Genomic DNA, 23,906 nt, shown 5'->3' with positions numbered 1-23,906 from the left:
TAGTACCCTACTTCCACAACTGCATTTTCATAAACTGCTAATTACAAAATGCTACAGAGTGAAGAGGGAGGGCAGTCAGCTTTAACCAAGATCTCTTTTTGTCAGATGTTGTCCTTTCTAGTTAGAGGCTGATTTTGCAGGAGAAATTGAAATGACTCTTTAACAAAGAGCAAGTAAGAGTAATGACACTGATTATGAATGCTATCGCTAATCAGTGCTGGATGGAAGTAATTTTTGTGCTTGTGTAGTTGACAAAATGCAGGTCTGGTCCAACAAAACCTGTAATCCTCCCTTGGGGAGTCCTGTGAGCCAGGATGGCAGCACTGCAGTGCAGAAACAGCACTGCAGTTTCCATTGCTTTCTTCACTCTCTCTCACCCACACTGAGAGTCAGGACAAATCTACCCTGAGTTATTAATAGAGAAAGAAGATACAATAATTGCAACCAACTAGAGATACAATAATAACCAATAGAGACTTACAGATTATTACCCTTACATTTTAGGCCTTTTTCCATAAATTGTTCTATCAATGCAAAAATATTTAATATTCAGAAGAACAATAGAAATTAATAGAAAAAATTCCTCTTAAGAGAATACTTTGAAAAAACACTGTACTCACAAGGCCTGGAGGAGTACACACAAAGAATGAAGTAAAGGTTAATAGTAAAGGTTAATTTCTCAACTTCTGTCTGCTATATGAAAGAACACAGTAATTTACACCAAATAACTGGGAAAAAATGCCCTGAAAAAACAGAGTTAGGTAACATGTCCATGCTAAAGAACACACAGATTTTCTCCAGTCTAGATGCTGACGTCACCTTAACCAGAGTCGGCTATGAAAGGACTTGCTGTCAGTAACTTATTCAGCAGAAGATTATGGAGATTTACAGCTTGTGTACACATTTTTTGTGCTCTTCACATGCAGCAAGTGTGATGTGGGAAGCATTGGGCCCACTCCTTTTGGTCATATCTGCACTGGCAAATCTGTAAGGTTGAGCTCAAGGGTGGTAATGAATCATGTGGGAAAGTGGAGTGAGGAGTAAATATCAAAGTTATAATAAATTAATTGTGGCGAGCATAGAACAGAAATAATAGTAAAAGCTAGTCTAGGGCAAGCACCTGCAATCTGGGGAATTGCTACAGATTGGAGAAAAGGTCATGGAAATATTGAAACAAAAACTGTGTATTGCACTACAAAATTTAAATATGATGTTTAGTTGTGGAATTCTAGTGCTTGCAGGACTAAATGTTTTACCTAGTTTAATCCAAATGTAATTAACATTTGGTTGGACTAATAATATTTTCTTCCCTAACCAAAAGGTCATCTGCCTTCAGGAGCCACATTTTAGAAATTATATTCTCAGAATTTGTTTTAACAACATTGTATTATTTTTTAAGGCAAAGCACAATTCTGAGGGAATAGGATAAGACAGAGGAGATAAATGTATGTCAGCTGAAACCATTTAAATAAGCTTGGCCCAGCTGGGGTGGATTAAGTTCCCTTGCTGCAATAAAACTTGCTCTCTGTATACACTCAGAAGGGCTAAGTTTTGGTGTCATCAATATGACAGGCTTTATAAATCTAGAAATATTTTTCTATGTTCAGGATCAAAACACTGGGAAGGTAAGGGTTTGGTAAGATTTGGTAAGTGTTTTTGTGATTGGGAGATTTTAAATAGCAATTCTGATGAACTTCCTAATTATGACAAGGGTTTTAATTTTCCCCATTTTCCCAAAGACAGTGAGCAAGCTTTAGTAAGATATGTGTCATATATATAACAATTGCAACCCAGCAAAATATTTATAAGCATTTGGCTGCCAGCACAAGTGAGGCAGATGAGAAGGATTAGGCAGTGTACCTGTACAGACTGAGGAAAGCTAGAACTCAGCTGGATCCCAAGAGTATTTGCTATCGGTCAACTAAAGGCTTAGGTTTTAGACTACATCCCTATTTTGTTGGTCTGGCATTTCATCTATCTCCCAGCTAAAGAGAAGATGAAAGGAAAAATACATGAGTAAAACTTAGAGAAGGTTGAAAACAGGGCAATTAAGAAAGGCAGGTTATAAAACTAACTTCTCTGTGTCTATCGTGCTGTGCAAATGTAGGTTGCTCCTGGATCTCTTGAAAAAGCTCAAGCAAGAACATTAGATCAGATATTTCAAAGGATCACATATAAGAAAATTGTTTAAATATACCTAAATGAAGTTATCGTTACTCTGTTTAAAGCTTGAGAGCTCCTCTTTAGGCCTGCATGGAAGCTTTAAACTGTGTCAGGTTGCTATGGCATTAGGCAGCAGTCACATCAACATCTGAGCCACTCATTCTGGTTTGATTTTTGGTTTTACCTGCTATGAGCAGCCATTTTTCTGCTTGACAGGCATAGATATACTGGAGCCAACAATCACACAGGGACTCTTAGTAAAACAGAGGACTGGGACATGGGTACTCATGACCATCAACAAGTTCTTGAGGTATTTAACTGGGGGACCAAAAGGTCTTAAGAGGCCAGGTCAAAGGGATCTAAAAGAAGAAAAACAAGTTATGGCATGGTTAATGTCACCTCTGCTCTGTGTGGCTTACCTGAAAATGTAGCGTGCTGAGATGAAGTGTAAGTGAATTAAGTAAGGCTCCAGCTGGCAGGGGGTGGCTGCTTTTCTCCTTTCTCCACCAGCTCTTAAATGACTCAAGAATTTGGCCTCATCTCTCAGGTTCAAATGCTGTGAACCCGAGTGGCTATGCATTTTATGTGAAAGTACAGGAGGAGCAAAGCCCTGAGTCATGACAGGGAGTCAGAGTGACAGGTGCTTGTTTCCCCAAATCCTTGCTGAGCCTTGTGTTTCTCACTGATGGGATTTCCAGAGGGGCTTCTAGGAGAGACCAGCAGAGACCTGGTGCAAGAATAGCAAAATATAGCAAAAGGTAGTCCTCAGTTGTGGTGAAACTTTTACAAATGCTTAACACAAAAGTAAATTTTCTTTGTTTAAATGTTGCTATAAAAGCCATTGGTATGACTCATACGAGCCCCAAGACTTTCAAAAGCCTTTGGAATACAGTAATAGAACTTGCACTGCATCCAGAAGTTGAATCTTTGCTTAAGACTTCCTAATCCCTGCAACAGCTGCAGCTTCAGTACTTGAGGGGGTCTCTTGTTGACCCACTGAACAGAATATTGCACATGAAATGCTACTTTTACATATTTGTGTGCCTTTTATATTCACACCATAGGAGAGGGGCTGCACGTGCTTGACCAGTGTGTGACAGATAGCTGCAGAAGTTAGTTCAGCATGTAGGGAGCTGTGAAAATATATTCTGGTTGGGAATATTGTGACAGCTACGATAAAGATGCGTTACTTAACTACCTTTGAGCATCTGGCTCTTCCCACAGGGTACTTTGTTTGGGAATATGATCTCTACAAACAGCTTCTTATTTCATGCCCTAAGAGTAGTAACAGAACGCGCTCAGACAAATTTACCATGAAAGTATTGTATTCCTTTTATCTTTGGACAGAGGAAATTCTTCAGGCAATGTTTCTTTTGATGGGTAAATGCCAACCCAGCAGCAGGCTGCTGCAGCAGTGATGAAGCTGTAGGTATCTGTCTCTTCTGTCTTGACAGCATGGCCTAAACCAGAGATGTATGAAACTCGTTCTCCAAGTGCCTTGACAATGCCAGCCAGGCAGGAGGACAGTGAAAACAATTGTTGCAATGCTGTTGTCTAAATCTAGGGAGGGGCAAGGAGGCATGCTCACAGCACACAGCCTCTGGGACAGTCTGGTAGGACTGCAGTGGGAACCCAAAAAAAAGGAAAAATCCTCATTGTCAGGGGGCACAGTTTGCTTGCTTTTATCAATTCCCTGAAAGTTGGCCTGTAGAGCAGCAGCACTTCTGCCACCCAGCTAAGATTGATGATGTAAGTGTAAAAGCAGCATGAATCACAGTCAAAAGTCTAAATAACAAGAATTTGGGATTAATAATCCCTGTTGCTCATGGAAAAATGGATCTCTTTTTCCAAGGTCTGCTGAAGGTGTCCATCTCGTCATGACAAGCAGTTGCACTCTGTTTTAAGCATGATTATCCAAATTTAACAACTTATTCTTGACATAAAATATATTTTTCCAGCCTTACTCTATGACACAGATATTTGCCAGGTGAGATATTCTATAGATGGGTAAAGTATTATATTATCCTACCTGAGTAATGAATATACTTGGACTGGTTACTGCTCTTCCTTGCACCAATGCACTGCTTGTACTGGTTAGGAAATTTTTCTTGAATTTACCCTCCCCAAAGGCTTCAAACCAAAGCTGAGTCACAGTTTTGGGTTTAGAGTCCTTGTAGACCCAAAATGTTTAAAAATGAAAAGGAAAGGGAGACGTGCAAAATAAATATGTGCCATTAACTCTTAAATTACTTCTTAATGCATTTTATAAGAGTTAGAGTGTATATCTGTTGGCAGTTAAATGTTTGACAAGTGACTTCTAATGAAGATTGAAAATAATGATTTCCTGAACTTCTCTTTTGGGGCAATGAAACAGCAATGCAGGAGAATATTCTAGATGATATTTTTCTATCAGGTTTGATAGGAGTGGCAATACTCCTAACACAGGAAGGCTTCAGAGAGCTCCTGGCTGAGCTGGGTGAAAGTAACTTGTTTCTTCTTGAATGTAGAACTGCAGCCAGTCAGTAACTGTTGATCTGCTTCCTCAGTCACAAATCTGCATCTCATAAGTCTGCTCATAGCTAAAGCTGAAGTGAAATATTAGAAACTTTGAGATAACAGATGACAAGAATCAGCTGCACAACATGATTTTGCAGAGAAAATATCAGTTCTGAACAGATGGTGTTATGTCCTGTTATCTATACTAATGATGGTTGTCAGAAATGTATCAGAATCTGGTACCCAAAAACATGGGAAAAGTGGTGGGCACACTGCTAAAAATCCATGAGAAGGTAGCATGTGTGCTAATTGTACTGCAGGAAAAGCAGACCTCTAATCAATAAAAAGATGGTAGTTCATTTCAGGATGAGCTGTGGGTCCACCAGAGGCACACCTCAACTCATACCCATGGGTGAAACACTTTTGTGTCACAGAGCTGGTGAAAAATGTTTTGTGTTGTGTCATGGAAAAGACCCAGGACCTCTGGCTGGTGATCTCAAGACTTGCAGGAGAATTGGCACTAGAAAATGAAACCCTTGGCTATCCCTCAGTATCTCACTTTAGCTGGGTATTTTAAATTTACAGTCTGTGTTGCTGGTTTTGAGAGATAACTTGCCATGCCATTGTCATAACGTGAGTCCTTCATATTCTTGGGTGAAAAAGAAAAGCACCTGTGAATACCATTTAAAACATTAAAATTATATTAAAACTGAATTTCTAGGCCAAATGCTCAGCTCTCTATCACTTTTATTTCTCTATAATGTCAGACTGAAAACTTATATTTGAATGGATGGACCAGTATATTAAAGGTATTTTAGGATACAGAAGCTATCAAAGTTAGGGAACTCTTGCTCAGATAGCAGAATCATCACAGTTCAGACACCTTTGCAGAGATGGAAGTTGCTTCTTGTAGTTAAAGTCCTGTGTGCTATAAATACAAAAGATGAAAAACTGTGAATTTATCCTGACTGTGAACAGAGACAGAGTGATAAAAAGGTTTATATTAATCTGGATTTCCCTTTCAGATTGCTAGAGCCAATGTGGCCTATTTTCAAGGACCCTGGCAAGACCTACTTAGCTGTGGCTGTAGACAAATATTGCTTGACACTTTCAGCTGCGATTATATTTCCATTTCAAAACAACATGGATAGCACTCAGTCACTCTTTTTGTGGTTCTCTCCTGTACTTGACATAGCCTGAAATCAAACTGAAAGCTTAAATTTAAACACTTGCCATACAAGAGTGCCCTATATACACGTCTGCACGTGACAGACCCTCCCTTCCTTACTCCAGCCAGAATATTGTCATCTCCATTAGCAGGAGAACGGAGAGTGAGACATCCTGTGTTCACTAGGTGGCTCTTGAACATTGGTGATCAAACACAGGTGGGAGCTAAAGTTTCATGGAGCCAACACAGACATAAGGATGTTTCACAGGAAGTGTAGCTCAGCCTTGGAAGGCTCTGGAAAATGGGAGTGCCAGTTTGGAGAGCTGCATATAAATTCACAGGTTTCTGAAGGGGAGCTGCAGCTCAAAAAGTAGGCAGCACTGATTGACCTCTTGTCAATCAAAACATGAGTCTGTAGCAGATTCTATAGACTTTGAACTTTGTGAGAGTGAATGTTAAAGTTAAAAATTATATGAAGGAACGCTGAATTTACCAATTATACCCTCACCCTGGGAGTTTCCAATAACATTACAAAGTTTTGTCCAGGGTTTAGCAGCACAGATCAGGCTCTAAGGATGGCAAATTCAAAGCATTTCTTTTATACTGCTTAAAGAAATTATATTTATAAAGGCTTATGGCGGCTAGAATAAGAAAATGCACTCAGTTTTTTCTTGCCATACTAGTTGTTGGAAATTAGTGCTACCACTCTTGGTGATTAGCCACCATTAGTTTAAACTGTAATTAGTTTAATAGTTGAACTATGGATTTAAAATTTTGGTAGTAATAATAAAATTAATGAAAAAGCCTCGCCTCTTTTAAATGTTGACTTAGAATTTGAGAGATAGAACTTAAATAGACACATGGAATTTTCTAATGAAGTTTTTATTCTACCTTAGTGCAAATATCTTTACACATAACTGTGCCAAAGGATAGAAAAACTTTGCATGTTTGAAAAATCATTATATGGAATCGAGACCCAAGGAACAATTTCACCTCAAAACAGAGAGGGGAACTGGCTAATCTAACTAATGGAGGAAAAATGTGGACACAGACTTAAATTTACTAATGTTGAGAGGAAGTTGAAAAGTTTTTAAAATAGTAATATCAGAAAGACAGGTTTTTGAATCCAACGTCCATCTACAAACCTGAGGAAGCAAAAGTTTCAACCCAGAGAGAAAAGGAGGCAACTGCTGTGGCTCCATCTGCAGCTTTTGTGTTTACACTCCAGGTCCCCTCTGGCCTGTGAGTGATTTCAGTTGTGGGCATGTTGTGTGGAAAAAGGCTGCACTGATACAAGAATAAAAATTTCTTCTGGCATTGCCAAACACAGGACACAGAAGGGGAAGAAAGAATGCAGTTATGAGAGTGCAGTTGGGGTGTGTTAAATGGGTTTGGAGCTGGGCAGGGAGGAACCCCCTTGTATTATAACATTACCTGAAGGCTAACCCTGCATATTGAGCTGTCAAGTCTGAGAGAAAAGACACATAGGAAGTCATTTTTCTACTTGATGTGCCATGGTAGGATTGAGGAATGGAAATGAAAAGCAAAATTAGATTCAACCAGCAGTACTTAGGAAGTAATGCAGTAAAAATTGGAAGGGTGCTAGCAGCCTTTAGGAAAAAGATGAGGGCTCAGTAACACAGGCCATTATTTGTGTTCCTTGAAATGTCTACATTTCTGTGATTCTACATTTTTCTCTGACATGTTTATTTCTATGGTACTTTAAAACACTAACTGCCTTTGTAGCTGGTAACAATTGCTTGCAAACATAAAAGCATCACAATATCAAAGTAGCCATTTAAACAACAGATAATGAACAAGAGAAGCAAATCTATCTTTGAAGAAGTCAACAAAAGGTGAGAAAATTATGTTAATTTTGTGCAACTGACAGTACTTTTACTAACTCATAATGAAAAATTGGTATAACATCTATAATTGCATTCAAACAAATGTTTTGATTGTTTCCTAGTTAATTGGTTGCCTTATTCAATGTTTTTTTAAGTTTTTTTGTTAATCTTCACAGCACATTAAACCTTGCAATGGTTGATACATTCTTAGCCATCAATTTGTTTTGACCATTCCAATTTATGCAAGTTCTAGACTACCACATAAAAAGAAAATTTGAAATCTTTAAGATATAGTAAGAAAAGAAGCATGATTTGCTTTAGGAGAAATAGTAATGAATGAGATATTTTATTTGATAAAAATTAATATAGCTGAATCTCTATTCTTCACTCACTCAAGCAGCCTTCCCTCCTAAACTGTGAAAGTACTCTTACAAGTGATTTGGTCATATTGTCATTATGCATAGCCTTTCCCCACCTTGTTAATCAAGAAATGTAATCAGTATTTGCTTTATGTTCTGGGGATTAGCTACATACTAGAAAAAAATATTTACACTTTGTTGCATTGAAGATGAAATGATTTAGATAAACTAATAATTGAATAGATAATTGGGGATTTCTGGTGAATGTGAAGAACCAAATTCGCTTATGCTCACATTGTTCTGATGCATAGTTTTAATACACCTGGTCTCAGGAAAATTTTCTGTACGTATCATTCTGAAGTGAAAAATCAAGTAATTTTCTTGAACACTTTTATTAAGATGGTGTCTTCACCATTCCCTTAATACACACAAATAAAACATCTGCTTGACTGTGCTTACATTATTTGCACTGAAGATGATTTCCTCTGGTTCAAATCAAACCCTCTTTTACCGTGGACATGGTGGCAAGGACACAAAAAAATCTTTCCTTTGTATAAGTGAAGGAGTGCATCATTGAGATACGTGGTTTTGCACATTTTCTGCAGTTTTATGTTTGTTTTGAGGTTAAAAATCAGCTGCTTGAATCTGTGGTTGTGACTTGGAAAGGATAATAGAGTAGCATAGCGTGTGTTTTCAATAGATTTTCAATAGATCAGCTCATCTGCTTGTTGTTCAAGGCTGGGAAACAAGTAGTGGTAATCTGTTTTTCTGCATTTGTTCTCCAGTTTGTGAGGAAAAGTTGTGTCTGAAGGGTTGAACAAATTGCAACCATCTTGTCAGATAATGTTCTGAAATACGTGCAGTATCCATCTTCCCCCAGTCCCTCATGGTTTCAGTGGGAACTTCAGTCTTGAGCTATTTCAGTGGATGCCCTATTTAAAAGAACATACAGCTGAGAGTGGGAAAAGAAGATGCAAAACCTGCCAGTGTTAACCCTAAGTGGGTTCATTTGAAATTTCTTTTCTTCTAAAATGTAACAGACTCCACAGCTTACCTTGTATTCCAGGGATTTCTTATTCATATCTGCTACTCTTTCTGATCACTTCTCACCAACTGTGATAAACAACTGAGGGGATATAATTAAGCTTTGACAAGGGAAGAAAGGAACTTGAATTTGAAACCCAGAAAGGGAGAGACTGAGCTGAGAGGGGAAAGCAGACAAGATGTTTATTCCATTGTGCACAAGAAAATGCTCATTCAGATGTATCGATTAAAGCGTGCACCTCACCACCCAGCCCTGATTAGGAGCTGCCTTCTTGCTTTTCTCTCTGGAAGCATTACACACCCTGTGCCCCTCTGCTAGCTGGGGAGTGCACTGCCTGGCTCCTCAGTGCCTGTTGTCTCTGCCTTACCCTGGCTCTTGGAAAAGAGATTAGGATTTAAACAGGATTCCTCTCAGTCCTGGTGTCAGCTGGAGCAGAGCTTAGGGGGGAAATATTTGGTACCACTAGCACTATTTACATAAGGTTTACTATTTTTACAAAATAAATTGAAGATATTCAGACACCTGCACTTTTGAGCTTGCCTAGGTATGATGCTGGCCTTAAAGGATCTAAATTCTCTAAAATATTCAGATTATCAGTAGCTCAGTTCTCGATAGGTAATCAAATAGTATTTACCAAAATGGGAACCCAAAAGATTAGAGGCCTTTTTGCATTTAAAAATAATATTTCTCTCATCTAATAAAATATTAACCAAGTTAGTTTTTTCATTTTAGAGGCACTGGACCCCAGGACTTTTTAAAAAAATAAATATTTCAAGATTCAACTAGGAAAGAATGCCACTGGTATAAACTTTTTCTTACTGCCTTCATATGCAATATACTGAGACTACCAAAATCTGTAATAATTTTTTACACAGTGCTGTGTCTATAAAATATAAATCATTAAAATTATGCAGTTACTATTTCCTTTCATAGTACTATACTTGCAGCTGGTAATAGTCACATCTATAGCTAACAGATTTAGAGCTTTTACTTTTTTTTTTTTCTTTAAAAGGAAGAAAAGGGGATTGATAATGCTGTCATATGTGTTTGCTTAGTACTATCTGGACTGCCTCTATTCTGTCATGCTGAAGAAATAATACTATTGGCAGCCCTGAATTCTGCTTTTCCTGAGTAATTATTGAAAGGGGTTTGACTGCCACCTTGCTCTGTAAGAACAGGAACAGAAATCTGCCACTAAAAAATATTAATGGGAAACAAAACTCATTCTTAATGCATTTAAATGAGGAAGTGAGAAGCCATTTTGAGTAAGTTTTAAGAGCTCTGTTATTAGTATTATAGGAAGCTCCTCTTGATGTAAAAAATTCAAATCAAAGCTCAGTTACTTTAAAGACTGGAGTAATTGTAGAGCAGCACTTAAGACAACCTACAAAAGCACTTGTTCTTCAGTTACTTTTTCTGTAGCTTTTGAGCTATGATTCAGTTACAGCTGGTCTGTGATAGAAATAAAAAGCTGGCTCACTTTTTCCTTGTGGGTAGATTTATACAAAGCTGGTAAATTCCTAGGTAAAACTGGATTTGAGAGAAGTAGAAAGACATCACAGCCCTTCCATTGTGAGCAGTGATAGGGCACGCTGCTGCAGGAGAGAGTTGTTTTTAACAGTGATGCCTGCAAACCACCCCTCCTTGTCAGCCCTCTGGAGCTGCATTCTGGAACGGGCTCTGAGGATGCCAGGTGCTCAGGAGTATTTCCTAGTTTATATTTCTCCTTCATTTGGCCAGTTTAACATGCTTCAGGCATGGACTAGGCTTTAGAAGGTGAAGGCATCTGTGCTAATTTCCTTATATTCATGAGGCTGGGTTGGCTGAAGCTGCTGGGACTCCCTGCACTGGGATCAGCAAACTAACCCAGCTAGGGGGGAAGAAACATAAGAAAAAATAGTGGTTCATTTTGAATATTGCTGCCAATTATGAGGAACGAGGAGAGAGGGAGTTGTTACAGTCCTAATGAAATAAAATATATCCCAAACTGGGAGTGGTAGTCTCACTCTTCTTCCCAAGCCAATTCAGCTTTTGCTGCCAAGTCCTCTGTCTCATACCTCTGGTCAGCTTTGGAAAAGCAGGATGTCCATTTACTTTATTAAGGATGTTGACTCTCACTTGCAGGGGGGAAAATATTACTGGACCCTTTGGTCTGACCTGGCCAAGCACATCAACACGGTTTTAGTGAAATGGCTTTCATGCAAATCCTCTGCATAGACAAGAAATGTGGGTGTGCAATTGGTAAAAATAGGTGAGTTTCTATTCTTTTGAGAGCATATCAACCACAAAAAAAAAGAAGCTAGGACAGAAAAGGAAATTATCTTACTTTGGATTCATGTGACTTTTCTCATAAGAAGGCAATAACTGATAACTACAGAAAAAGGAGAACAAACTTAAGCTGCTGATGACATTTCAAAGTTGTTTGTCAGTAAGAAGGTACATGCAAGCTGATCTTTAACAATTCTATATGTAGCAAGTAATTTCCATTTGTAATATCTCATCTTGCTGAGTATAAGATGTGCATTGATCCTTTTTAATTTTGTTTTTTATGGCATGGTACAAAATTCTTTAATAGCTACCTTGCAGACATGTAAATTAAAATTAATATGTGAAATGACTTAAAGGATGTTAAGGGCACTATCCTGAAAATCTGCAGCTATGGTTTTTCTTACAGAAAAGTCTACTTATTCAACACTTACATGCTTTCACCTCACTAAATTGTTAAATTTTAAAATTCTTAAGACTTTAACCTGCTTTTGGATATTTTATTCTGATAAAAATCAACTGCAAACACTATGCCAATTATGCAAACAATATGATTACAATAAACATATTGCAGTCAAAGTGTAGTGGAATATTTTCTAAAATAAAATCTTCTATAAACCCAGGTGTCATAAACTTCCAAAGCAGACAAATAATTAACAACTAACAATGAGCTACTGAGTGAGTGACCTTGAAGTGGTTCAGCCTTGAGGCTGAAGTGCTGACAGACTAGCAAAAGTGAAAGTGATTAAAATCAGCATCTTGGACTTCTCTGATGAGTGCTTCTGGTGGACCTGATAGATCTGCTGTATTTGAAAACATACATAAAGCCTTTTTAATTTGCAAGTAATATATTGTGCTTTCACTAGGTGAAAAACTGGGTTTACTCCTGCCCTTGTTCAAGCAAAACTATATGAATTGCAAATTTGTCAGTAATATTACATCACTGCTGCATTTTTAAAATTGATATAGATGTCACACATTTCTCTACATCTCAGGTCTACTCAATTCTGCAATGTGATGACCGGGCTATTCTTTTATTTTTTGCTTATTCTAATGTAGCAATTTTGCATGCTAGGGAAGGAGAATGCTGATGTCTCTTTACTAATCTACTGCAGATCACCGTGTGTCAAATAATATGCATGTATAAATTAATAGGGACAAGACAAACTACTTATTGAATTAACAATCTGTGGGTTTAGATGAAAGTTTTATACTACAGGGTATTGAAACTTGTTTGAACCATCTGCCTGTCCTTGGCATATTCAATCTACACTACAGAAATGACTCATTTTGTGTCTCAGAGAGTCATAGAATAGTTTGGGCTGGAAGGGACCTCACAGATCACACAGCTATAATTCCCCTGACATGCTGACTTGCTAAGTCAGGTATTTCAGAGCCCCATCCAGGCTGGTCTGAAACACCTCCAGGTATGAGGAGTCCATAACCTCTCTGGGAAATCTGTTCCAGTGTCTCCCCACACTCACAAAAGAATTTCTTCCTAATATCTAAACTTAGCCTAATCTGTACCCAACCTTCTTCAGCTTATAAGGCTGTTCTCCCTTGTCACTACCTGCACTTGTAAAACGCCTCTTTCTGTCTCTCCTGCAGGCCCCTTTAGGTACTGGAAGGTTCTATAACATCTCAGAGCCTTCTCTTCTCCAGATGTAACAGCCCCTGCTCTCTCAGCCTTTCTTCATAGGAGAGGTGTTCCAGTCCCCTCATCACCTTTGTGTCCTTCCTCTGGACTCATTCCAATAGATCCATGTCCTTCTTGTGCTGGGGACCACAAGGCTGGTGCTGGGGTCTCACCAGAGCCAAGCAGAGGTGCAGAATCCCCTCCCTTGCCCTGCTGGCCACGCTGCTTTTGGTGCAGCCCAGGATGTGGGTGGCTTTCTGGGCTGCCAATGCACTCTGCGGGGTGGTGCTGAGCTTTCCATTCACACACAGGCACAGCCAGCCTGAAATCATGCCTGGGGCTGGCCTGACCCAGGTGCAGGACCCTGCATGTGGCCTCTGAACTATTGAAGTTTGCATGGGCCCAGCTCTCAGGCCTGCCCAGGTGCCTCAGGATGGCATTGTTTCCTTCCAGCACATGGGCTGCAGTACTTGGTTCAGCTGGCTGTTTTGTTTTCAAAGAACTCTGCTTACAGACCCCTTATAGGTTTAATTTTGCTAAGATAGTAAGGATTTGATTTTGCTTGGATAATCTGCTTTGCTTGACAACATGGTTGAGTGAAAGCCTAGATAAACTCAGAATCTCAAGGAGTGTTCATGGTTAGAAAACAGTAACTTAATTGCAGCAAAAGAGAACTAAGGTATAGCTTCAAAAATTGTTTTCAAATTAATCCTTATGAAAATCTGTTTTGATTATTGTTGCAAATTACTAGATAAACTGTACCTACCTAACAAAATGTAACCTTTGAACAGAGATAATTTCCTACCTTGATTGAATTAGTGATTCTGAAACCCATACATTGGAAAAACAGCACACTACAGACACCAGCTGTCAAAAGGAGTTAGCAAGAAATGCTTCAAACTTCCTTACTCTTAAAAAGCTCCTTACAGCACTCCTTACAGGTGCTATTGTACATAATTAGTTCTGCAAACTGTCCTACTGTCGGCATCTGATAGCTCATATCACAGTGGGTAGACTAACTGCTTAAAAAACATTCATAGCTTGTGACCTGAAAGCTTTCAGAAAACTTGCATAAAATTCAGCCTGTGTTTTGTCACCCTACCTCCACAGCTATGGAGAGCTACACACATTTTAAAGAGACAGAAGGAATGGGAGAGAGGCAAGTGTGGGACTAAGCAAAAACAGTCCACAGATGAGGTGTGAAAAGCATTTATTTTCAGTTGGAAGTGTGGGGTGAGGTTTTACCATATTGTGTGTTTAATATAATGGGAAGCAGTTAAATTGCAGCAGAGCACCAATATGCCATGCAATGCAGTTGCTGATACAAAAACACTTCACCAGCTTCTGATGGTACTGGTGCACTTTGTATGCATGAAGCCATCACTGTCTACATGTGTAGCATTCTGATAAAGCTCCTAGTAAACACTTAATCACCATCTGCAGGACTGTGAATAAATGGAAAGGTCAGTAAAGACCACAGGTGGAGGGCTAGTCTACAATAAATGGGAGAGTCCTTAAAGCCTTGTTTCTTAGTGAGACTTTTTGTTTATTTGCTGTTTTGCCTTGAAGCATCCCCATCTCTCTCCCACCTTGGAAACACTGGGGCTTTTGACTGTGAGGACAGAAGCTGAGAGAAGAGGGGTAGTCTGCTCATTTTTGGGACTGCTGTGCCTTGTCCTGCCTGGGTCAGCCACACATGATAGATGTGAGGCTGCGGAAGAGACTCAGTGACAGCCCTGCTCTACCCCCTTCCTGCTTCCTCCATGGGGCCAGTGGGGCTTGAGCAAAGCCCAGCTTGACCTTGCTGCTTCTCTTCGCCAGATATTAAAAGCTGTGGTGTGTCTTTGCTCCTCTGGCAGCTGGCAAGGACCAGCCTGAGCAGGGAGAAACGAAACAGAACAAGATGGGGCACCCTATCCCTGGAAAGATAGCTCCAAGGTTTCTGGGACAAATGTGAAAACCTTAACAAGAAAGTCCCTAGAGCTTGGTGGCCCCTTTCCACACCTGGGTAAGTGCCAGGTGCACCCAGATGCCTTGACTTTTCCCACAGGAGGAGCAGTTTTAAAATAAAGAATGGCTTGAAAATTCAGCCAGGATGAGAAAAGCTTTAAGGACTGATTGCTTTGACCAGTCCCAGATGGTTGAGGTGAGTTAATTTCTTGAACAATCTTTCCTAGCCTGAAATCTGTGCTTATTTTATAAAATAAAAGTCAAACTTGAAAATTAATTTTAGGTTAACAAATTGAAGGATTTTTTATTTTTTTTTTTATTTTCACTGTTTTGTTTTGGGTTTTTTTCCAAGACTTTACTCTCAATATAGTAAGTGGGAGAGGAAGAAGGAAAGCCAGGATTAATACAAATGGAAACAAAGGGGTTGAATGTGTACAAAGCTGGAATCATAAAAGCAGAAGAGATGTATCTTTTGGTCCTTACACTATATTACAACAGATGAGTTTCTGACTGAGTCTATCTGAGGGGTGGGGCCTCCCTCTTTCCCTAGAGCCCAATGCTGTGCTTAGTCCCTTATTTGTCTGTAAATACTTTAAGAATTGTGCCACAGTCCCACTGTGGGTTGACCCAGGCCAGGTGCCAGGCACCCACCCAAGCTGCTCTCTCACTCCACTCTGCAGCTGGACAGGATAGAGAAAATTTAACAAAGGGTTCAGGGTTTTGGATAAGGACCAGGAGAGTTCACTCACCAAATACTGTCATGGGGAAAACAGGCTCAGCTTAGAGATATGAATTGAATTGATTACTATAAAAATTAGAGTACGGTTAATGGAAAATAAAGTGAGACCCTTAAAAACACCTTTCCCCCAGCTCACCCTCCTTTCCAACTCTACTTCCTCCCAACAGCAGTCCAGGGAGAAATGGAGCTTAAGGCCAGTTCATCACATTTCTGCTGCTCAGGGAGAGGAGTCCTTCCCCTGCTCCACTGTGGGGTCCTTCCTGGGGGAGACATTTCTCCATGAACTGCTCCAGTGTGATTTCATCCCATGGGCAACAGTCCTGCCCAAACTGCTGCAAGGTGGCTCACTCTTCCATGGGGTGCAATCCTTCAGGCACAGGCTGCTCCAGCTTGGGAGCAGGGTCCCTCTCTCCACAGGTCTCCCATTGGCTCACAGCCTCCTCCAGGCATTCACCCACTCTGGTGGGGGCTCCCTCCACAGGCTGTGGGTGGATCTCTGCATCCCCCATAGATCTCCGTGGGCTACAGGGGCACGGCTTCTTCTCCACTGTCTTCACCATGAACTGCAGGGGAATCTCAGCTCTGGCACCTGGAGCACCCCCTTCCCCTCCTTCTCCAGTGACCTTGGTGTCTGCAGAGATCTTCCTCCCACGTGTTCTCTCTCCACTCTTCTCCTGCTGCAATTACAACTGTGCAGCAACTTTTGGTTTTCTTCTTAAATCTGTTATCACAGAGATGTTACCACCATTCCTAATTGGCCCAGCCTTGGCCAGTGGCACTCACATCCATCTTTGGAGCTGCCAGGGACAGGCTCTGCTGGACATGGAGGAAACCATGTCTGTGCCCAATTCTGTTCCTGAGCTGTTGGTTTGTCTTCTGGGGTTGGTCTCAAAACTGGCTGCCTGGTCATCACTAGATCTGCTGTTATCTGTCCTGCTCAGCTCAAATTCCCTGGGACAGTGCCCTCTTGGTGATGGTTTTGCATTTGCTGGGGCTCCTCTCACTCTCAGTTCATCTGTGCTGGTGGGCTGACCTGCTCCTGTGCTTCTGTGATACTGTCAGCAAATTCCCCAAATGTAAGTAAGCTCCTGTGCTTCCCTTCCAAATATGCTGTGCTTATGTTTTGAAACGCGTGTTGTCGGTGCTCCTGATCAACCTAAAAAAATGTAGGTGGTCTCAAGTCTTTAATTACCTGAAAAATGATTTATTTGGGAGATCTACAGTCTCCTTTGGGCAAGCAGCTGCTCTGCCTCTTCAGATTCCTAAGGGTGACTGCATTAAGCATGTGGTTCTGATGGTAGCAGCAGGAGTAGCAGCTATAAACCAGTGCAAAGTTGGGGCTGAAGATCAATGGAGAATGACTACAGGGGGAGGAAAAGGCAGAAGCTGCATTACCCTTCCAGAGAGATGTGTCTGTGCTGTCACTTCCCTGTGACTCTGCACTTGCTTTATTTACCTGGTGGAGTGCATGGTTGGATTCATACGCTGTGGGACTGTGTCTGATGGACAGCTGATGGGAAAAAACAGAGTGAAAATTAAAATATTTATATATATATATATATATAAATATATTTATGTATAAAATATATGTCTTTTGGAGCAAAGTGGGTCATTGATTATTTGGTCTTCCTGGGCTGGAGGCTTTCTTTGCAGCCAAGGTTGCAAAGCTGCCACAGGCTGTCCCCTTTCTTTGGCCTGCCACTCATGTTTTGATGACTTTGTTGAAATGAATAGTCTCCAGTATCATCATGAGGCAGATATGAAAACATATTTATCTTCAGCCTCTTCACACTGTAGTTCAACTCTATTGCAACTAATTTAAAATACATTTGTCATCCTCATGTGGATAAAAGGGGACTTACCAAGATTCCTTTTCTTGAAGGAGACCTGTAGGAAAAATCTGCTGTCAGAAAAGACATGGGGAAGTGTTGTCCTTTTGATAGACTTTAAAGAACAATTTTTTTTCTATATTTTTCTATTACCTAATCAATGCTGCTCAGTGCTGGCAGATATATTTAGTGGGGTTTTCACAGCAATCAGAGGCAGAAAGTGTCTTTCCATTGGACAGCTAATGAATCCCGTGGAAAAGGGGAAAATGAAACGTCAGTAATTTCATCATGTCCTGATAGTGGTACACCAGTGAGGCACACAAACCCAGAAGACAAAGGAACCGATGAGCTGGGAGTAAACTTGTCACATGGTATCAGCAACCTGTGTGAGCTGTGCTTAATCAGGGCTGTGTGGTTGGAATTCTGGCTTTGTGCTTGATCCAGAGGCTCCCCTCACTCCACTCACCCTGTATCTAGACAAGCTGCACTCTGTTCATTTTGCCAGGAGGCTGTCAGAATGCTCACCAGTAACTGCAGTGAGACATTATTTAGCCTGTATAATAATAGTTACATATATACTGGATAGTATGAAATTCAGAAAAAAAAAGAATTTAAACATTTTGTATATGTGTTGCAAAGGTTTAATGCAAAATTTTAGCTGTGTGAATGCTTTAGGAGTGCAGGATGTATAGCATATATTTGAGGAAGTTAAATTCATGTAAAGAATAGTTGCGACAATTTTCTGGGAACTCACTGTAGAGGAACGTGTACCTGTGTCCTTGTTTGTTGTCTTATACCCTTTATATGAAAGCTTTTATTTTTTCAAAGCAGGATTTTGAATGAAGGCCTTCAGGGAACCTCCAGTCCAATTCTATTTTCTGTGGATTGAAACTCTTGGAAGAGTTTGCTGACTCATTTTCAACTAGAAATTTTATGAGGTTCTTTATTATACATTCTGAGAAAGCCCATTTTCTGTTTGCTTTTATTTTACTTAAACACTGTTCTGAAGCTGAGTTACAAGAGCAAAAACAGAAGGCTTGAGAAGACAATATATTTTAACACATGAAGCCTCAAGCCTGAAATCAGATCCATTGTGTTTTTTCAGGTGTGTGATTTTTCTGAAGACACCAGCAGAAGTTCAGCTGCTTTGAGATCTGCAGGGAGCTTTTTGTGAGCATAAGCTTCTTCAGGCTGAATATACTGCTTAATCATGTGTTGCATAACAGGCACTGATCTGCAGGGTTTGAACAGAGCTTTATCCTGTGCTGTGGATAAAAAACTAGTAGTCACCATAAAGGGCTATCTTAAGTAGAGGCCACTTACAGCTCAGGGTGGCTCATCAACTTTCTACTGTTTGAAATCAACCTATAATTTTATGCCTGTGAGGGTAGATGAACTGCAGAATGAAGGCCAGCAACCCTAAAATAAAATCCTTTCCTCTTCCTTGCTCTTAAACACAACTATTAACATCTCCAGTTATCATTTCCCTTTGGAATTGCATAGTTCCTTTTTAAGTAATGTGTTACAAACCTCTATTTTGAGAAAGGTATGTGTGAAAAAAAAGATAAAAATCTACATGTTGATTTGTGCCCCTGACTTGGAAAAAATTCTCCTTTTTTAAAGGCTGTCAAATTTTAAAAGACAGCACAAATTATCTTTTAAAGGATGTTCAGGTATTTTTGTGCTGCAGGAAGAAGTGCCAGGAGGATGCTTTAGGAAAAAGAAAAATAGTACACTTGAAATTCTGTATTTAAATCAGATAAGCTGTAGTATGAGGAGTATCTACAAGGGTTTGTTACTGAAAGTCATATGAATGTCCCATATAGAGGATCAAAAGGAGATATGCATCAACCTTCACGTTTCATAAGCTTTAAGTATCCATGGAATTGCATGAGGCTGATGAAAATTATTTGCCACTCTGAATATTGTATACATGTGCAAAAGATTAAAATAGTTGCTTTGAACCTGCAGGAAAGGAAATGCTGTGTAAGAAATATTTTGGTTATAGGTGACTTAATGAAAAATAACTTTGGTAGCTTACCTGCATTCTTTCAATTAATATTTTGATGAGTCTTAGATATTTTCAAGTGATCTCATACTCAAAAACTAAGAAACAGTTTATTTAGTACCATCAGTTTAGATTTCTTAGGAGGAAAATATTTTCTGTATAGCTATAAAGACACTGAGCATTGATTCTAAGTAGCATATTGATATATCAATATTTTGTTTATTATATTGCAACAAATTTCAGTAGCTTCATGGTGAACTTACTCACTTGTGATTGTCTCTTTGCTTGTCCTAATTTAGAGCAACCACAAGTCTTTGACTATAATTTTACTCATAAATTAGTGATAAGGCAATTTCCAAGTACTAATTTTTTCAGCTTTGTGTGTGATGGTTGGCTAGGTCTGGATATGTTCCAAGCCTTAATTCTGATAGCACTTATTGATGTTTCATACTGACCAAAATGTCAATGTAGATGAAGAAATGGATATCTAGGATTATTAAATGGATCTTCATGGAATCACATGTCTAATTCATGCAGTTAGAACTTACCACGTAGAAAAATTTTCCTGGGGGAATACACTATTACAGTTCTCTATTTTTGAAATGTCTTAACACTTCCTGATTCCACTAAATTGCTTTTATTTCTGAGTTTTGCAGGTAACTGCTAACTGGTTTTTCTCAAAAGTGAAACCCTGGTATCTTCAGCTCTATTTGGGTCTATATGTGCCTAGTTAGGCTGTGAAGTAATGAGTAAACAACATCATTTTTATTCAGCCAATCCCAAAATTATTCATATCTGTCAACACATTCAAAACAAGCTTCATCTCTCCTAAACCTTATTGATGACTTTTTCTTTGCCAATTTCCCTTTAAGTTTATATGCATTACTCATCTTAATGTCTACTAGAGGAATACTATTAAAACTACAGTAAAACTTGTATTATTAAGTATTTTAACCTTGAAGATATAATGTTCCCCACCAGCAATGAGTGCAAAGAAAAAAGTCATTTATGTGCTATAGACTGCACAATTGTTAATAATTGCAGATTGTTAAAAGTACCCGCCAAATTACATGTCTGTAATCTCCTTAAATGATCTTTATAAGTATCAAGAGATCACTATTTTCTAAATCTTAATTTGTTCAATTGTACCAAGGCAACAGGTATAATGATAGTTTTTGAAAATGCATGCTCACTGAAAAATAGGCATGTAGTTTAATTCTTTTTTGCTAGTGTGTAATATGGACTTGTGAGTGCTGAGTGATGCTCTAGGGTCTGCTGTGCAAGGAACAGACTACTATGATCTTTTCTTTGAAATTGGAGCAGAGCTATCTTGTCTCCAAGCAAATTTATTTCTCTATACTGATTTTTTCCTTGGGTCTTAAAATTTGATCTTGGTTTTGGAGCTTCTCTATCAATCTCAAATGAAAATACCTCTAAAACTTTTCCATGTTTTTTTAAATCCACTAGTACACCTAGGGATAGAATAAGGATAACTCTGTAGCAAAAGTGTTAATATTGGACATGGGGGTTGCTGTAGGAATATCCTTTTGGCACTGACACCCAGCATGGTACCCAAGGCTGTCAACACATTTGGTTAATGGATTTTGTAACAGGTGGTGTGCAGAGCACTGAGGGCTGAACCAGCTTGAGTTGTGTTGCTGTCCCAGAAAAGGTATTAACACCACATAGTACACAATATTATTTTGTTTTATTTTTTTAAAGTCAATAATAATAGAAATTTTTGAAGTTAAAACAGTGTCAGGCTTTGGTTTGGGTTGTTTTTTTTTTTTGGTTTTGGTTTTTTGAGGCACTGTCAAACCTTGCAGGTCAACTTTGTTTTGATGTGGAGATGTCTTAAGGGGGTGGGACATTAACTGGGTGTAGTGGAAAATGCCCAAAGAAGATTTGATGCTTCAGTAGGTTCAGTGTGTGATTAGAGGAGCGGCAAGCAGACATTTCTGATACAAAATTTTTTATTTGCCTTCAGTGGAACTGATGATTGCCCACGGATTGTGGGACTACTTCCTCTTGCCCAGTTAAAATGTGAAACAGTCTTAATAACAGCTCTTCATATCACAAAAGAAAAGAAACAGTAAGTCTTGTTTCTTGTGTGAAAATATGTGAAAATATTCTGCTCTTCCTCTGACACTTAAATTCAAAATCCCAGAAAAATCTAAGGAATAGCCTTAGTAAATAAAAATTGACATAATGACATATGCATATTATATAGGCACACATTAATCACTACCAGGCATAAATGACTAGCAGAAATTTATATTTGGTGGTGGTATTTGGTGGGTAAGTCAGTTATTTGAGTATTAGAGGTAGCAAGATGAATTTGGGTGTCACGTACCAAGGTGAAAATATGTTTTCTTTTTATCTGCAGCTTCCTTTTCTGCATATTAAATAGTTAACCAACAGTGCGTGTTTTTCTGTAGCTGTCATCCATTGTGATTGTAATATTTTTTTTACATAATTAATTTATTTGGATACCCTAAGCACATACTTGAGGTCCTAAATTTAATGCCATCACAGAACTGAATGCATTGAGAAGGGCACTTGGATGCTTCCCAGTTTGCATATTCACACCATGCAATGCTCTGTTAGAAAGAGCAGATCACGTGTGACGTGAGCAGAATGAGTATAGTCATTTGGACTAGAGGCTCTAAAATGTTTAATAGTCAGTCTTGTTTTCTTCCCCCCAGTGTCATTTCAAGCCCTCTGTCCTTCCAGGTGAGCTACCAAGGTTAATAACTTTCAATACTTATGTTTCTCTTTATAAGCAGTCCTTATAGCTGTGCTAGGTTCTGGAGACAAGGCAGGAGAGCATGGTGAGCTCTGTGTCAGGCTCGCTGCTGGGCTGGGATGAATGATCCAGCTCCTCCAGGAAGATGTGCCCAAGGCTGGGGTGAGTCAGTGAGAAGTGGTGGGGAAAGCAGGTCCAATGCCTCCATGATAACCAAGGAAATAGCATGGCCTTCCTAAATCCCAACCTAGGCAAAGTGTCTAAAATGAGCTAACTGCTGTCCCCCAGAATTATATTAATAAGCAGAAAGTTGTTCTGGTTGAAAGGCCATATCAGGCCTCCTATCAAGGGCTGAGACTGTGATCGCTGTATCCTCTGATGTTTTATGCGAACACAAAAATCTTACAAACGCAGTAAATATTTTGTAAATAGATTTGGTCTAATGGCTTTTGACATTTCTTATGTGCAAAAGGAAACAATTAAAATAATTGTACTCTTGTTCATTTGATTTTTGTCAAGACGTTGATAATAGGATTAGTGTGTGCTGTGGTTGCTGGGTTTCAGTGGACCAGCATTATTTTCTTCAGTTCAGCCTGGTCTGTTCCTTGCCCTCCCAGCAGTTGGCTGGAGCAGTAGAGTTGTGTTTCCAGGGTGGAGGGAAACTGCAGACATCTGTACAGAACAGGTGACTGCTATGGGAAGCTTTCAACTGTGACACCACACTGGAACACAGGCTTGTCCTGCACCTTGTGCCAGTTGCTGTTATGCTATTTGATGTGAATGCATCTTTTCCCTGTGTTCTTAATATATAATTAATTTATATTAATTAAATGCTTTATAATTTAGAAACTGGGACAGTTATATCAGTTGCTTGGCTGGACCTGCAGACAGAATGATGTGGAAATCCAGTATCAAGATGTAAAATCAGTATTGTATGTAACCCAATGCCTAAGCAAGTCTTATTCCAAAATAAAGCAGGAGGCTGCAGATTAAACACAGCTTCATGAAAGTATTCTAAATAGAAAGATCCAAAGAATTACAGAACTGAGGGTAATCCTGCATATGGCATTTAGTAGTACATATTAAATAATAGAATAGGTACACATGGGTGTATGACATGGGGAGAAGTGTTACCAAGGACTTGGGTGCTCAGATTCCCTGAGGGAACCATGGCTGAATAAATGTGATGGGAGGGTTCAAGTGGGGTGTCAGGGAGAAGGCAAAGGAGATGGAACAAAGGAAGCAACTGGAATTCAATAGGAAGAAGTGGGTGACTTCCTACTTTTTAAAAGTCTATGCTTCTGCTTCAGGTTCCCTGAAAAGGTTGATAAAGTTTCAATAAGAAGGCAAATTAAATACTGAAGTCAGTATCTCATTAAATAGCAGTAAAATATATTTTCTATTTACTTTTTTGTGCATCATATTACGTACCCTCGTTCTGAACATTGTGTGCTCTTTGACCCCCCATTGTTTTGGTCTCTGTAAATAAAGTGCAGAAAAGGGCAATTTTCATATAATCAAGTGAAAGTCAAATGTAAAAATTAAATTAGAGTGAAACTGAGTCCATTTATGGAATTTAAATGTATAAGTGCAGATGCTTTGCATATAGTTTTACTAGAGCTGCTACTACCAGATAACTATTTTCCTGGAAGGAG

This window comes from Poecile atricapillus, chromosome 1 (assembly GCF_030490865.1).
Source record: "Poecile atricapillus isolate bPoeAtr1 chromosome 1, bPoeAtr1.hap1, whole genome shotgun sequence".
Lineage (NCBI taxonomy): Eukaryota > Metazoa > Chordata > Aves > Passeriformes > Paridae > Poecile > Poecile atricapillus.
The sequence above is the reverse complement of the archived record's forward strand: the minus strand, read 5'-3'. Positions refer to the sequence as shown.